This window comes from Equus quagga, chromosome 12 (genome assembly GCF_021613505.1).
Source record: "Equus quagga isolate Etosha38 chromosome 12, UCLA_HA_Equagga_1.0, whole genome shotgun sequence".
Classification (NCBI taxonomy): Eukaryota; Metazoa; Chordata; class Mammalia; order Perissodactyla; family Equidae; genus Equus; species Equus quagga.
The window spans coordinates 13710083-13727495 of record NC_060278.1 but is presented as its reverse complement, the minus strand read 5'-3'; the positions used below and the strand labels follow the sequence as shown (position 1 = coordinate 13727495).

The 17413-nt window shown below is 39.9% G+C and overlaps 1 protein-coding gene across 1 annotated transcript in view; it reads right to left on the bottom strand.

Moving 5' to 3' along the window:
• Positions 1-17413, bottom strand: part of LOC124249075 (LIM zinc-binding domain-containing Nebulette-like) — a 210469-nt gene that overhangs the window by 9359 nt on the left and 183697 nt on the right. The window contains exon 8 of the mRNA XM_046679848.1: positions 15027-15179. The gene's annotated coding sequence lies outside the window, so the exon portion shown is untranslated. The remainder of the gene's footprint in view (positions 1-15026; positions 15180-17413) is intronic.

The window sequence follows — 17413 nt, the reverse complement described above, 5'->3', positions numbered from 1 at the left end:
AATAATGGACTAAGTGCATACCAGCCCTCGGTGATAGCAGATCCAGAACACAGAGCAGACGGTGGTCATCGTTCGTATAAACAAGAAACATGAAAGAGTTGACTGTTAGCCCTTGAGTTCAAGGACAGGGAGAGGGCTAACTATAAACTGTGTATCCTCAGTCAAATCAAAGCAAAGTCACTAACAGTACATTAAAACCATCCTCTGAGAGTCGTCATTTCAACTGCTTCAGTTAAAAACCAAATTTTGTCCTTTAAGTGTCCATGTAAATATCATTTGCCAGTGTAAACACAGAATAACTCCAGTGAGAGAATGCACAAAATGACTTCCATGTGGCGCATGGTCCGGGGCACAGCCTGCAGGCAGCCAGAGAGCCAGGGTTCAAATCCCAGTTTTGCAGCCTGAATCCACACACAAGTAGCATCAACCCTCTGAGGCCACGTTTCCTAAACTGTCACTGCTCCTTGTGGTGACATGGATTGCTCCTAGATAGGCATGACCAAGTAGCTACGTAAAATAGATATACCTAAAATTTGCCTCTAAGACAATGCCACCCAATAGAAATATGACGTGAGTCAAACATTAATTTTAATTTTTCTAGTAGCTACTTTTTAAAAGAAAATTTTTAAAAATCTAGTGAAATTAATTTAACAATACAGTCTAACTCAACATATCCAAATTATTATCATTTCAACATGTGGTCAGTATAAAATTATTAACAAGAAAGTTTACATTTTTTTTAGCTAAATCTTCAAAATCAGGGTATAATTTATACTCACAGCGCATCTCAATCCAGATGCTAAATTTTATCAGAGATACTTGGTGTCGTTGAAAAAGCAGATTACATATATACGTTGTCTCAAACACAGTAAACGTTTTCCAATAACTGGATCAAGTACCAGTTTTTAAGCTTGAATTAAATAAAATTAAATGTTCAATTCTTCAGTTGTGCTAGCCACATTTCAAGTACTCAGTGGCCATCCATGGCTACCGTAATAGACAGCTCAGCGTTCAGTTAACAGAAAAACTCTGATGATCACTCTGAACCCAGCTATACCCTTGCTTACAGACACCCACAGGAGGACTTGGATGTTTACAGGACGTGTGACTGAGTTGAGACTGGAGTTGTGCAGAACCAATTCTTAAGCACTAAGAAAAAGGAAATGAGAGAAAGGCAGCAGCAAAGCAGAGAAGGCAGAGCCCACATTGCAGATCTCTAGAAAGTGGGAGCAAGCCATTGTGACTCTCCCGCCTTCCTGCCACCAACCACAAACCCACCTGTAACTAAATAAATACTTCCTGCTTTCCCTCCTGGTGCAATGGAAAAAATACTCCTGGATCCTATCAAAAGCCAACCCCTACGCTTGTGCTTTGGATTCCATCCCCACCTCCCTCCTCCTGTTCTTAGCCCTCTCTCCTGCATCACCAATTTCTCCTCACTACTGGATCAGTTCCATCAGTGTTCATTCAAATATGCTTTATAGTTCCCATACGAAATAAACAAACAAATGAAATGATAAATACAACCACAAAAATCTTTTCATCTTAAATTTACCTCCACCTTCAACCCCTTCTTTGTTGCCCTTCAGAGGTAACTCATTCTTGAACAAGTTACATCTCTTTGCTATTTCCAATTCATCAGCTCCGACTCCAACCTGACCTCCCTCCCTACCACTCCACTGAAACCACTCCTGCCAAGGTCAGCTACTCCCTTGATGGTGCCAAAGTTAATGAGCATCTCAATGTCCTCTCCTTATTGGACCCCTCAGCAGCATTTGCCAGTTGACCCCTGTCCTTTTTAAAAATGCTTGCCTCTTTGGTGTCTGTTTCCTAATTTACCTTAATTCACCAGGTATGAATTCACGTAATTCATCTCACTAGACCCACCTTCACTCGTTCCTTCTCTTCTATTAGATCTCTAAAGGCTGGAGAGCTTAGAGCTTAGTCCTGGCCCCTCTTCTCATCTCTCTTTTCACCCTAGGTGACCTCAGCTAATTTCAGGGCTGAAAACACCACCTAGGTGCTGATGACTCTCTCACATTCATACCTCCTTCCCTGCTCTCTCCCCTGAGCTTCATGTTGTAGACAGAGCAGCTTCTTGGCCACCTTCACTTGGATGTCCATATCCAACCAAACAGAATTTTTACCTCCCATTTCTTGCTTCTCTAGTCTTCCTCACCTAAGTTAAATGGCCACACCATTCACCCATGTGCTAGAACCAAAATTTAGGAAACATCTTTGTTTTCTCTGCTGCCTCGTTCTCAAGACTTCATTCTCTAGCATGAAGCTGAAGAAGCCCTACCTCCAAAATAAAACTTGAAATTGTCCTCTTTCTCCATTTCTATTGCCATCAGCTTAGTGCAAACCACCATATCTTCCCTGCCTCCAGAATTCTTCCCTGTGTTCATTCTTGGTCCCATGTAATCCATTTTTTTCTACACATCAGCCAAGGAAATCTTTTTGAAAATGTAAATCACATCGTGTTACATCCCTTCTTTAAAACTTTCAGTGGCTCCCATTGTAGTAACAGTAAAATCCCAACTCTTACCAGGGCCCTGCCTAGTCTCTCGTCCTGCATCCTATACCACTTCCTCCATTGCCCAATCTAGACTTCTTTCCAGGCCAACGACATACCAAACTCCTTCCTACTGCAAAATTTCTACGCTTGATACCCATTCTGCCTTGAGCCTGAACAAATGGGCTCTGCTTAGAGGTGGACCAAGTAAATACCAACAAGAAAGACAAAATCCTCCTTGCAATGGTTCTGAGCCTCCTCCAACACACAGAAGCATATGTGACCCAGGCCCCAATCTGGACACCACTGGCCTGCCTAGAAAGACGTAACTGGAAAACACTCAAAGCAGGCAGTACACCATGACCATTAAAGATCTAGGACATTTTAACCAGCCATCTCTGTCACATAAGTAGTGAGAGTCTTGCCTTCCACACATGAAATGCAGAGACGAAAACCTGCACCTTCATCTCAGTTAATCATGGAAAATAAGTACTATGTGGGCTTTGAGAAAGGACAGTATAACTCTGAGCGATGGGTTTCTTTCAAATTCACACCTAAATCATTCATAATTTTCTCAACCTTTCCTTTCCTATAAGAAAAAAAATTAATTCCCTGGCATTTCGCCTTAAAATCAGCTAACCAAAATTTCACTGGGAAGATGCTGCTTGAGCATGACAAAACACACCCTAATTCCCCATCCCTTCCAAACAACCGAGAGATTTTAAATTCCTCAGCAATGGAATGCAAAAAAAGGAATCTTTCACAGATCTTTTAACTGAAAAACTGGTATTTCAGAATCTACTCTGTTTATTCTTGTCCTATCATGAACTGTTAACATGGGGGACTGGAAATTTACCAACTAAGTTTATAAATGAAGAGAAACACTTTGCCCGTTGAGCCTAATAAATAGACAAAGCAGGATCAGAAGTATAAAGAGATCAAAGAGAGATCTTCCTCTAGACTAACAAAGATGCAGGTGGGGGGTCAGTAGGTCACCAAGCAGGGAGGCCTCTCAACCCCTATGCTCCACGGTGGGGCCCCAAAAATGTCCAGGTCTCCTACGGGAGGCTCCTGAGCTTGCTGAAGGAAGCTGGCCCCAGACACGCAGGCTTTCCAGCCTGGAAAAGATTCCAGAAGCCAGAAGCATCTGAGATGACATGGGCAAGCGTATCAACAGTGACCATGAAGCACTTGAAACCAGAACCTTCCTTCCTACCCAACCCCATGTCCCATTCCATCATCCTTTACATTCTTATACGCATCCTGAAAAGCAGCAAAGGAAGCCCCGTACTAAGTTAATTATTTCTAGGAGTAAAAATCAAGCTAAAATAAATCAAGAAGTAGTAAAGAAATGAAATATTTCTGACAAAAATTATTTCATTACTAACCGTATGTTCTTTGTATTGCCAATATACTAGAATAAATGCACTTTGTGAAAACTGCTACATATTCTAAAACACTCCGTTTTCTAAAACTCATATTGCCAATAAAGACTTGTTATTCACACCTATTCAACACAGTTAAATAAAATCATTTTATTTGTCAATATCCGTGCTTGTGCTATTTCTCTGCATCCCTTTTCTAGTCAAGGAAATTTTGCGAAAAGCACAAAAGTTGAAAACTGTAACTTCAGCAGTCACCAACTTTGGGGACTCGTCCCCTGGTACAAATGTTCATGCATATGCATATTTTTATCACATTCTCAGACAGATGCCCTCGCAGTGATTTGAATACTTGCATAAATATTAATGTCTACAAATGCCTGCATGCAGAAAACTCATTTATGAAATATCCAATTGCATAAATTAGGAACATTAGATACTAACCGTATTAACACTTCATAAAATACACGCACAAGTTTGCACGACAGAAAAAAATGTACAGTCCATTGAAACAGGCCAGATTCTCTCAATGTGTTTACCATTCTGTAGACAGAAACTGGGAAGTTCCACAAACTTTTTGAAGCCTTTAGATTATGCATAATTCACTATTTGCACGCATTTCTCCTAGTCTGAAAATTTATTAAGATCTTTTTTAGAGTAAATTTATAAATTGTTACCTATGACTCCAAAAGAAAGTGCTGATTTTTTAAGTCACCTCAAAAACTAGCTTTTTCACAAAGAATATGACTCAAAAGTAATTTTCAAAAGACATCCTCAAAACTTACCTGTATACCATTACATGTCTGATTCATTCTCAGGAGTAGCAGGTAAGGGTAAAGTTTTAAAAATTACAAAAGAAAATACAGTAAAGCCCCAACGTTTACTAAATTTGGATACAACACAACTGACAATTGGCAGTTGGCTCCTGTCCGCCATCCAGCTCCAGTTTTCCAATGGGCATAGGGTAAAGTTCTTATCTTGGGAGACAGGTGTTTAGGAAGTAATTTCCCTGTGACCACAGGGAGCTTCTCAGTTCAGTGCATGGCCGGCTGGGTACATTATAAGTTTCACTTTTTTTTAACTTCTGTACTTTCTGTGACAGTACAGATTGACTTAAAAATATTTTTCATTAACTTTGAAGAAAAATCAACCCACATTTTACACTTGAACTTTTTGTACCCTCTTTAGCATGTCATTGCAAGGACTCATTGCCCACTTTAGACTGGACATCAGTCTCAGCTGTGATGGAGCCAGACTTAAGAGACAGGTCTACAATCAAAACAAAGGAGAGGGAAAAAGAGTTCTCAAGCCAAAGTATTCCTTCTACTACAGAGAGTGCCTACTTCTCCCTGAAATTCAAATTCAGCTCTTATGAGAACGTGACAAGCATCTTAGAGGCTGAGAGGACACACAAATCGTTGGGAACTATTTCTCCCTTGCACAGAAGGGTACACTTTTGATAAAAGGGTAGATGGCAGGGACTGACCACGGCCACCAATACTCACTTTTTGTCTTCCTCCTTGGCACATCACTACTCTACATTCTGAGCCCCCTCTAGTCAAGCAAGGCCACACGACTGAATTCTGGCCTGAGGAATATGAATGAGTGTGATGTACACAGCTTCCAGACCCAGGCCCTAAAACCTCTCATGATCCACTGTGGTTCCTCTCTGTGACCGACTGCATGTCAGATGTGGCTCATCCAGTGGAGAACGCCAAGGCCCAGAACATAGCAGAGACACCAGATAGAAAGAGCCTAGATCACTGAATGACTGCCTGGAGCAGAGCCCTTAAACTTCCCATCTCTGCTACCAACAGGCATTGTCCTATTATGTGAGAGACAAATAAACCTTTCTTGTGCTCAGATCTGAGAACTGTTTACTTCAGCAGTTAACCTATTCTGACTCATAAAAGGCACAACCATAGCACATACAACATACATATTATTTCCTTAACGGACAAATTTTTAAGACATTGCAAGACACCTCTGCCAGGAAATTGCCACCAAATGGGAGGAGAGATCTAGCAGTGTGGCAAGATAGGTCAGGGGCTCCTAAGAGTCTGAGGGGAAAGGAATCTGGAAATAAACTGACACTCTGGCATCGGTGAAACGAAGTGCCACACAATTTTATTTACTCATTAAAACATGTATTCGATGCTAATATATGCCAGGCACCATGTCTGGTGCTGAAGTTAAAAATATTCTCTGAGCTCAAGATACCACAGTCTGGCTGGGGAGAAGGAAGACTAAATCAGTCCTTCGACACAAGGCAGTAAGTGCTATAAAAGTCAACCCGAGGAAGCATCTACTATCCCCCCTCAGACGCGGATTTTGTGTAATACACTACATGGGTATCTCTAGCAAAGATCACAAAATGAATTCGTTTCTGGATGAAAAATGACGGAAATTTTGAATCTGCCAAGACTGTGCTAAACATGACAAATGGCCACTGAGAGCGGACAAGTAATACTAATATGGAGATGATTATCAGCATCTCTTTATTGAAGTCGCTACGTACTGCATGAAGTACACAGCTAACGGAACTGGGGGCACCCCCAGGGAGCAAGCCCACCCAGGTGATGTGCCTTAAAATATCTACACCGCCTGGATATCGCCATGGACACTGACAGATCTCCTTCAGATCAAATACTGAATCTGTGCCTTTTAATGAAGCAGAAGCAGAATTTAAATATTAGCTTCTACCCTTTTAAGTTAAAATACAGAATTCCAGCAGAATATAGGTTCTCCTCCAGCCTCCATCCATTTTCTCCATCCTATTAAAAGCTGGCATTTAAATAACCCTGATATTTATCACAATGCTTGTGAGAAAGCAAAACATCATTAGAGAATTGTCTAAAAATCTTAGGATCCTGAGCCTAAATTGGGAAACAATTCATTTGTGAACTTAGAATAATACATGTTGTGCCAAGCTGCATTAATGAGAAGAATTTTTTTCACCTTGACTACATGAGAATCATTAAGTCAGTATGCTTATTCTCATTAAAAGGACCGACTTCTACTTTCATCAGTGAAAATTCTACAATGGACATTAGCTCCCAGGAAAATGTTGCAACCTTGTTTAATGAAGATGTTCTATATAAAACTAGGAGTGACAGTAATCAAAATAATGTTACTTCTAGGATGTCTAAATAAATAGATTGTTATAAATGGTAATAAATTTGAAGATTGGAAATGCTGCCACTATTTCTAGAAACACAAAATGAAGTCACTCTTTAAAACATTGTCATGCCAAGATCTTGTCTCAATTTTCAGCTTATTCCACAATATTAACAAAATTATCAGTTATTGAGCACTACGCCAAGTGATTTAATGACATTATAAGAGCTAATATTTAATTCTCATAATAATCCAGAAAGTATTTTTTTATTTCCATTTTACAGGGGTGGAAATTTAGATACAATGAAGTGAATGAAGCAGAAATTCTTTATTACTCTATTTCATAGAGCAACAGAGGTGATAAAAGGAGATGCTGGCATTTGAACCCAGGTCTCGTCTGCCTGTAAAATCAGTTCTCAAGGCCCAAAGAAGTCTGCTGAGGAAAGAACCCCAGCAGGTGGATGGTGATGATGAAACTGGTACGGGCAGAAGCCGAGCTCAGGTCTACTTGTCACCGTGGCCCATGCAGCTTCTGTCCTGAGTCACGTAGTTAACAGAGTCTATTCCCCACTTGACTTTACAGTTAGATCTTGCCTAAGAGCCAGAGTTATGTGAGAGCTTAAACCTGACTGACAGCTTCCTCTCCAGTCTACAAACATTCTAAAAAGCAGAAAGCCAGCTGCCTCCTCCTTGGCACAGTCCCATTGAATCCAAATAAATAATGCAGTGTTTTCTGTGTTTTAATTTTCTTTAGGATTACCATTCATTATGGCTTAATTTCTGCCTGTTCTAATGATTGCCTAATCTGTCCTTCAAAATGACCTTGTAATCCAACACTGTTCAACAGACTTGAACATTCTCCCCCCTTATGAATAAGGTTTGGTTGACTCTTTTTCAGGGCCATAAACATCAATTCATCACAAATATTCCTTAAAAGAACAAAACCATAAGTAAGAAGAAAACTAAACTTTTCATAAAACATACCCCTTTTGCCTGATATGAATCCCCATTTCAAAGTATAACATTTCGCGATCCTCAGCAACAATTACCACCACTTGGCTTTCCCAGCGTGATCTGGAGCGATTTAAGAGAGCATCTGCCACATGCAGAGCAGCCCAATGAGGTACACTTGGCTTTCCCTCCCCTACATCAGGGCACACACATTTCCCTGACTCTCCCAAGCCACACTACACTGCTTTCCCTGATTTCTCAATCACATTTTAATAAAATTGTAGAAATCCAAAATAAAAGCCAATCATCCCTCCGTGTACCCCTCCCCATTGAGAGAGTTCGATCTCATATTTTTATTTGACATGGCCTTCCCTATGCATCACACAAAGGGCCTTTCCATCATGCTTTCATTGATCCTCTCAACTTAAAACAAGCATCAAATAGTATCACTCCCATTGGAGATGTAGAGAAAAGCAGCAATAATGATTGAGATCAAATGCTCTGCTGAAATAGGTCGTTTGAAAAGTCAAAAGAACCTCAGGACTTTATCATGTAATCCACATACTGTAGGAAGTTATTTCTCATTTCTTACCCACTTATCTTGCTTCAATTCAAAACTAACTTCCTTTGCTTTTAACTAGGATCCAGTCCTCAATTCCTTACACACATAAAACTAAATCATTCAAAACTACTCAACTACTAGGATTTTGTTCCCTTGCATTCTGACTTGAGGAGTTAAAGGTAAATAATCTCAAACAAGCATTCTCATAAGTTGCCAAAAAAAGATTATTGCCAGACAGTGTCCTGAAGATAAAAGGGACCCTGGGTCATCTCTTGGACCATGAGTATGCACTGCACAGTGATCCGTGCAGATGGATGTCCATGATCTCTGGCTGTTTAGTAGGCAAGAGGCAGCTACGTTTTGGAGTCAAGGTTAGCTGCATCCCAGTTTGTCATCTAACTTTTGGAAATGTTGTCAATAAGATCAACAACAGTTTAGGCTTAACCTTTATTATAACATAACAAATAAGTTTATCACAACACCTTTCATTGCAGAAATTTCAGTTAACTGAGATTTTTCTCTCTATATTTGTATGGAATTGAAGTAGCATTTGCATGCAATGCTAAAGACATACATATTTATACGGGTTTACACCCTCAGACCTGCCAACCTGACATTGTGTCTGAGACTAACCATCCCAGGCCTGTATCACAGTTGGGGCGTGAACACACTACTGCCCTATTTACATACCATAAAGACACCTGTGCTCAACATTTGTCATTCAGCTCTAAATCCATGCAATAAAACTGCTTAAGTTCTTTTTTTAATTGACGTAGCTTAAAAGTACAGAGATACAAGAAATCATGATTTTTTCCTTTTATTCGCCAAAAGTAGACCCCCTACAAGTACTAGTGCCATAATCATCCCAGGCCCAGCAGCCAGAAATAAGGAGCCTCAAGTTCCCACGGTAACCATTACAGTGAAATCCAACGTGTAGAAGGGCCAAGTTGACAACAGAACTGGATAAACCACTCCCAACATTTAGACAATGACCCTAAAATTGGTGTCATTCCCTTACTGAAAAAGATCTTTTGGTCACTCCCCAAAATCTTCAGGATAAAATTAGTATTTGCAGTACCTCAAACATGCCATGCAGTTTAGTTCTGGACTCCTCATATATGTGGTTCCTTGTGTATATGTGGGAGGTTCTTCACCACCCACCATTCACCATCACCCCTTCTTCATTTGCCTCTACCTTTATTCATTCTTAGAAACTCATCTCATGTCACCTTCTTCTGTAAGCCAGATCTGTGACCATCACCCAACCCCAGCTAGGGCTAGTGCTCTGTACAAGCCGAACCCCTGAAACCTCATCTCTCTCCTAACACACTCACCAGGCTGCGCTGTGTGTTCTGGGCTGAGAGAGAACTGTGCTTAGATCCTGCATCCTCAGCTCCTAGCACAGTGCCAAGCACAGAGCAGGCAGCTTCAGAAGGGGGTAGAACAAGAAAGGTAAGTCTATCCTGAAATGGAATATGCATTACAATTTAACATCGAGCATCACATGAATAAATCCCGTGCTCACACTGTCTGGGGAGATGCAGAGCCCGCCTGCATCCCAGCACACAGAGGAAGATCTGAATAAGAGATTCTACTCGTGAGTGACAAAGCTCTGTTCCCAGGGAAAAGAAATTTGAAACTTCTAAATTCAGACCCAATGTCACTATGTGACCTCCAAAATGCCAGTGAAGGATATGTGGACTTCTGCACCAACAAAAAGAAGCTAATAGCTTTGCTATTCACTCTATGGCACAAGGACTCCAGATTTAACATATACGCAACGATTCCAAAATTCTGGTGGAGGAGGAAAATCCTGCATTTTGAAGTCAGGAAGAACCTGCACTCAAACCCCAGTTCTGCTCTTTACTGGTTGCATGCAGGAAGGCAATTTAGTTACCCTCTCTGAGCTTGTTTCATCTGTGACATGAGGATAATGACGACTATTTCTAGGGATTGTTGAGAAAAGCAAATGAAAGCTTGTGCCCAGCACACAGTGAGCCCTTCACGAGCATCTGTTCCCATCTCTGTCCTCCATTCAGGGAGTAGGTGTCATCTAAGTACAAACAGGGGGGCACAGTGACACAATGACTGACATGCTCATGCCTGAGTCCTGAACAGCTAAATGAGGACAAGCCCTCGAGACTGTGTGAACTTTAATGGTGCAGGAAGCCAGTCAGGTTTTCCCCAAAACCCCTATATTGTTTCCATACATGAGAACTGGATTTTCAGAGCATCATTTCATCTTTTCACTATGAAAATCTGTGTTTTCAAGATGCTGTGGCCCCTGTGTTGCTGGTAGATAGTGTAAACCTAAGGGAAACATGGCAACCTTCAAAGGCTTCCAAAATGCTCTTTTTCTTAAGCTGGGTGGTAAGTACCTAGGTGCCCATTTTATTACTCTTCTTTAAACTGTATATAAGTTTCTATATACGGTTTTGTATGTGTGATATATTTCACAACTTAAAAGAAGGCTATAATTGTCATGTTAGACTGAAATCAGGGATCCGAGGCATGGAAATCCCGACGGCATTTACTAAGGACAACACATTAATATTCTGTCTACTCGAACTAACCATTTTTTTCAGCCATTAATATTTTAGAGAAGTTACAGTTTAATACCTAGAAATCCTTTTTTTTTTAATGTACTTTGAAAGTCCATTTCTGAATGCAAATTTCAACAATGCCCACCGCCGTCACTCAAAGAGTCACACCTCCAAAGAGAAGGGCCAACCAGGCTAGAGGTCACGAGACCTCAATTCTAGCCCAATTCTTTTACAGATGGGGTGGTAGAGTCAAAAGCTAACTTCCAAAGTATTATGAAAACACAGGCTTGAGGTCAGGTGGGGCTTTGTCTAACATTCCCATAAAGGGTAACAGCAAAATACAGGCTATTTCATGAGGGCAGGCTCGAACCTGCCAAACAAGTTAAAAAACAACGATTCAACTAATTATTTATCTTTTAAAGATATTATTGTAATAATCCAAGAAGCAATCTGCAAAAGTAAACACAGCACTGATCAGTTTAATAGTGTTACAGTTGTGTTGTGCTTTGCCATTTACAAACCGCAGTCACAGACACCTGTACTGAGAAACACACACACACACACACATACACAAGGTGTCAGGAGACAAATGGGTAATATGTAAGAAGCAGATGGGAGGACTGTTTCATAAGCAGAGTGGGCACATGCTTCGTACATAAGCGAGGTAAGGGGCTCCCAAAATAGAAGAGTTCAGTGAACCCACCCAGAAGCCCAGAATCAGAAAATCTAACAAACTACTAATTATTTTCAGGTTATCTGTGTGTTCTATGCCTTAGAGTTTAGCATCGTTGTTTTGATTTTTAAATTTATTTCACTTAAGGGGAAGCACCATAATCTTTGCAGAATTTAGAACCTTCAAATGTTATAATCCAACCCTAGAAGCAGAAATGGTAATGCAACAGAGGTTGGAAGCAATGTAAATAATTTCAGCCATCTTTCCTGCCTCTTGCTAAATAGTTCACAATTTTTTGACCTCTAACATAAAGCCTGTGATCAGAATGCAATATGCGAATCAGTTTTCTCTAAATAACCCAGGGGTGTGGTTTATTTAATTGTACAAGCGACATTAAATTAATTTTATAAGTACAAAAAATGGTTTTCCTCCTTAAATAAATATTGACTTACCCTTCCCAGTACTTAGTAATTTAACATGTCAAATGTCTTATCTGGCAAAACATAAATGTGAAATGCAGTTAGGAAAATGTTTACAATAAATGCCCAGGGGTGGACTGGAGCAACTTTTGGAGAAAATAAGGGAAATAAATGGTTAAGTGCCAGCACACACACTCATGCTGGAGGACACAAAAAGGTTCTCAGCAGTTGTTAAATTCGTTTAGAGAAACTCACTTTATTTTTCCAACAGCGCTCTCCCCAGCTAATCTGTATTACAACCTGCAGGAGTCTTAATATTCTCAGCAGGCTCAAGATTCGGGCCACACTGATTCAGCTATTTAATCTTGCAAGAGAACAATATTTGGCAGGAAAAGACCCCACAGCAATGAGGGGACGTCCCAGAGGTTCGTTGTCAGCACAGACCGGGCCAAGAACACCGAAGGTGGAAACTAAACAGCACTAACCAATGTTTATCATTTCCTTCCAGTAGTTTCCTACTTACCACGTATGTGCACTCCACATGTGTACACAAAACATACACATCACATGTGCATACACGGCTCTTTCAGATACATGATGTTTTTAAAAGGTAAAATGTTTTCTCAATATTTTGGACCGAGTCCTGAAAAATTTTTAATTCGAAACTATCACTACAGGGGCTAGGGGTAGGAAAGAGATGAAGAAAAATGGCCACAGTTTTACTTTCAAAATCTTTCAACTTCTTAAGCACTGACAACCAAAACAGAAGGAACATATGTTTGAATTTTTAAATCTATACAAATATTTAATCTTTTTAACCATCCTGAAATTAATAAACTGATTGATACTCTTCTACAAATGAGAATTTTTTACAGTTTACATATAATACTATCATTTGGTTAATTTGAATGATAATTTTCTGGAAACCCATACTGACAAACCAACAGAGAACAGAGAAAACAGATGTAGAGAGACAGGCAAACTTAAGAACAAAATTGACAGCACCTATTATAGAAACAAACAGGATCAATCACTATTCAAAAAAATGACTCAGAAAAATTCTTCAAAAATTATTTTAAAATAGTGATGGCAAAGGTTCAATTCCTTCAGTTCTCAAACCTGGTCAGTTACCCCTGTGATATTAACCCAGTGTTCTGTCTATCAAGCATTTAGCACAATGGGCAACTAGAGGTTATATAGTTATTAGAGGGTATATGGCAAGCTCTGTGAGGTCAGGGGTCATATCTACTTTATTCCTCGTCATATCCCCCACCTCCTAGCAAAGTGCCTGGCACATAGTAAACACTCAATAAAGTGCATTTAGTCAGTAATTGTTTTCAAAAGTGGTTTCTTTTAGAGAATTTGGGGGGGATTTATAGATAGTGAAAATACACACACTTGAAAATATGATGTTACTCTTTTAATAATCTTGCCTCAGTCTACATTTCAGTAATGGTGTCTCTCTCTGCACCCTAACACGTAGACTTGAGTGTTCCTAACATTATCATATTCCTTCCTTCCTTTGCTCCTTGCAAAGCCATCTTCTCCCTCAGATATGCCTTTCCATATGCTTTTCCAATGCCTTTCCATTGCACTAAGGCTCTCCTTCTCCAAGAAAGCCTTTCCCAGCCACTTCATGCATCTTCACACAAGCACAAACGCAAGCAAAAGTGGTTTCTCACTCTTTCTGCAATCTACAGGGCCTGGTGTAACGCAAGATGTCCACAGCAAGTGCTGAATGAACAAACAGAGATGCACACGTAACTATGAAGGCAACTTCTATCTTACTCTTTACAGTCAAAGCACCATGTTCCAGAGGATTCAAACATGAACAAGAAATGCACTTGCCTTCAAAGGCCTCATAATTACACAACCAAAGTAAATACTGAAATCAGTTTGTTCTGGGGAAATCAATTCTCTCTATCAAAAATAACAAGTGTTAATGGGCTGGCCCCGTGGCCGAGTGGTTAAGTTCACGCGCTCCGCTGCAGGTGGCCCAGGGTTTCGTTGCTTCGAATCCCCGGGGCGGACATGACACTGCTCATCAAACCATGCTGAGGCAACATCCCACATGCCACAATTAGAAGGACCCACAATGAAGAATATACAACTATGTACTGGGGGGCTTTGGGGAGAAAAAGGAAAAAAAACATCTAAAAAAAAATAACAAGTGTTAAGAATGGAATGATTTTTTAAGGTTTTCGTCTTTTCTTCTTTTTTCTACTATACTCTTTTAAACAGTTCGCCAAATTCAGGCAAATTCTGACACTTTTGTAGTTCTAAGAATGCAATGATACAAAAGCAAATTACAAATTAAAAGTTGACTTCGTTACAGTCAATATAGCCACAAGAGGAAAACTCAATCATAAATATGAGCAAACAAAAAAATGATCCTAACTTCTTGATTCTTGTCCTTGGAACCAAACCTGGGGACATTTCACAAAAGCAACAGGTCCTTCAAACAGAAGTTTAAAGCCATCCTTTTACAGGCAGCCTTGCATATGATTCTGTACAGAAGAGAAAAAGGCCACAAAGCAGCCTCGATGATGGTGAAAGAAAAGAAAGGTAAACCAGAAAGTACGAGCAAAAACAAAAGAAAAGCAATTTTCATGACATAATTCTTCTAGGAAAATGAAATGCAAATTAGAGAACATATCTGCATAGACTCAAAATAAAAAGACATTCTTGCTTCTAACTTCCAATCATGCAATCTTCTTTAATTGTACAAACTTGGCTGGAGTTACCAACGGGTTTTAATTAAGTCTCTGTATAATATCTTCCTTGATTCATGTCCTCCTAATAAGCTAAAACGTTATTTGACTATTCCACTTATTAAGTGAAAAAACAACAGGTTTTAAACCTACCTCCAAAAATCCATTGAAATTATAATGATGTGGCATAATTATTAACGATAGTCACATCTGGGGACTCCACAAATGCATATGTAAGATTTCTGGCTTTTCTTTAACATTCAGTATGCACTTAGCGTAGGTATGTTCCAAAAGGTATAAGAAAATCTGGAAGAAAATTCAGATCTTTTTAAAATTTTAAATCTGTACAATGCACTGGAAATTGAGACTTTTTTTTTAAAGTTAGCCTTTATTAGACTTTCCCTGTAGCATAGGAATATTTCTTTTCTATGGTCACATCTCGGCCCTCCTTGCTCTTCACATCTGCCCAGGCCAAACTGCCAGCACAGAACACGTGAAATCTATATTGTTTTTGTTTTGCGTGTGTGAGGAAAATTGGCCCTGAGCTAAAATCTGTGCCCATCTTCTTCTACTTTATATGTGAGATACTGCCACAGCATGGCTTGATAGGTGGCGTGTAGGTCTACACCAGGGATCCAAACCTGCCAACCCCGGGCCACCAAAGCAGAGAGTGTGAACTTAACCACTACGTCACTGGGCCTGCCCTGAAATCTACCGTCTAAACCCCATAATTCAACTGAGACCTGGAAAACTTAAAAACATAATTACTACTGTAAGTTATCCTTGTTTCTATAAATGACTATGGCTCAAAACCACAAATATAAAAAGGCTTGAAAGGTCCAATTAAGGATTGGAAATAGGACCTAGAAGGAAATTTTATTTTAGTTAAGATTGTTCAGTTTGAAAATAGGAAAAAAAAAAACTGATTGTCGAAGTTTTCCTGGAATGGCACCACGTGGTGTCATCTACCTCCACTAAAGAAACTGGCTTATCCTAGTAACTTACAATCGCAAAATGTACGTTACTTATCTCAAAATTACCCTGTCATGTACGCAGACCATTTCTCAGTTAGCCGTGTTATAGAATGAAATGGGTTCCCCTAATATTCATATCTTGAAGACGTAACCCCTGGTATGACTGTATTTAGAGGTGGAGCCTTTAAGAAAGTAATTACAGTTAAGTGAGGTCACAAGGGTGGGGCCCTGATCCTATTCAACTGATGTTCTGACAAGAAGAGGAAGAGACACCTGAGGTCTCTCTCTCTCATGCACGTGAACCAAGAAAAGGCCGTGTGAGGACATAGCAAGAAAGCAGCCATCTGCAAGCTGGGAAGAGAGCTCTCACCAGAAACTAACCCTACTGGACCTTGATCTGGGACTTCCAGTCTCTAGAACTGTGAGAAAATATGTTTCTGATGTTTAATCCACACAGCTTGTGGTATACTGTTACGGCAGCTGGCGCAGACTAATGCAAGCCCTATTATTTTCAGATACCTAGACACCAAAGAGAATTCCCTGGCTATGACATTTTAAACCAGGGGGAGTCCTGGCATTTCCAATATAATGAAATTCATAGATGCCACATTAGAAAGCCTGGTCCTGCTTTACTGAGAGAATGCTGCTACAATCTTTTTGATAAAACTATAGAAATCACTGCATATTTAAGTCAAAATAGAAAGTGAAAGATAGGTGTTTGTCAAGCAGCACAAAAGAAATGACAAATTCAAAGCAATTTTAGAAGCTAAGAACTCTCTTGCAAAGAGAGGTTTCAAGAGGAAGAATGTGTAAAATCAGTCAATATTTTGAGTATTACTGCCTCATTCATTTACTCGACACATTTACAGAGCATCTGCCATATGTTGAGCACTATTCTAGACATTAGCAATTGTGTGTTCAAAAGATAGGTTAGTTCTCTACTCTACTGTAGCGCATATCTTAAGAAAGATTTTATCCGCCTAGGCTGAGAAGTGGATGGAAAGGCAAACTCTTCCGAAAAAGAAAACAAAAAATTTCCCTTGAGGAAACAACACCCTTAAAAGAACTCAGTCATTTACTGAACAAATATTTATTAGGTAACTACTTTGTGCTAGAGAATAGAGGAAAGATCTGGGCATTTTAAGGAAGAAAGTCAGAGTGATAATGATACAGATCTTAAGAGATGGTTGATTAAAAGAAACCTAGAAAGATTAGAACTCCTTGTAACGATCTCCATCATAAGATGAAATTCAGCAAGGCTAGAGAGATTCACTCTTCAAAGTATCAAAATGGGTGTGTTTATCAGGGGCAGTCCTGCGTGAGGCATCCCAGAGCCAGCAGCCTTGGGCACACTGAGAAGCAACGGGAAGAAGCGTTGTTGGTAAAAGAAGTCAATTCATTCGTTTATCAAATTTGGCTGCATGCTAGGCCCTGGGGCTACAGAGAAAAAGACACAGCCCGAATCTTCAGAGAGTTCAGAGTAGAAGGAAGACAACTCACCATGCAGTCATGGAACCAGAGTGCCAGGTGGTGAGAGGAAGAGTAAGGCCAAGGACGAGGAGGGAG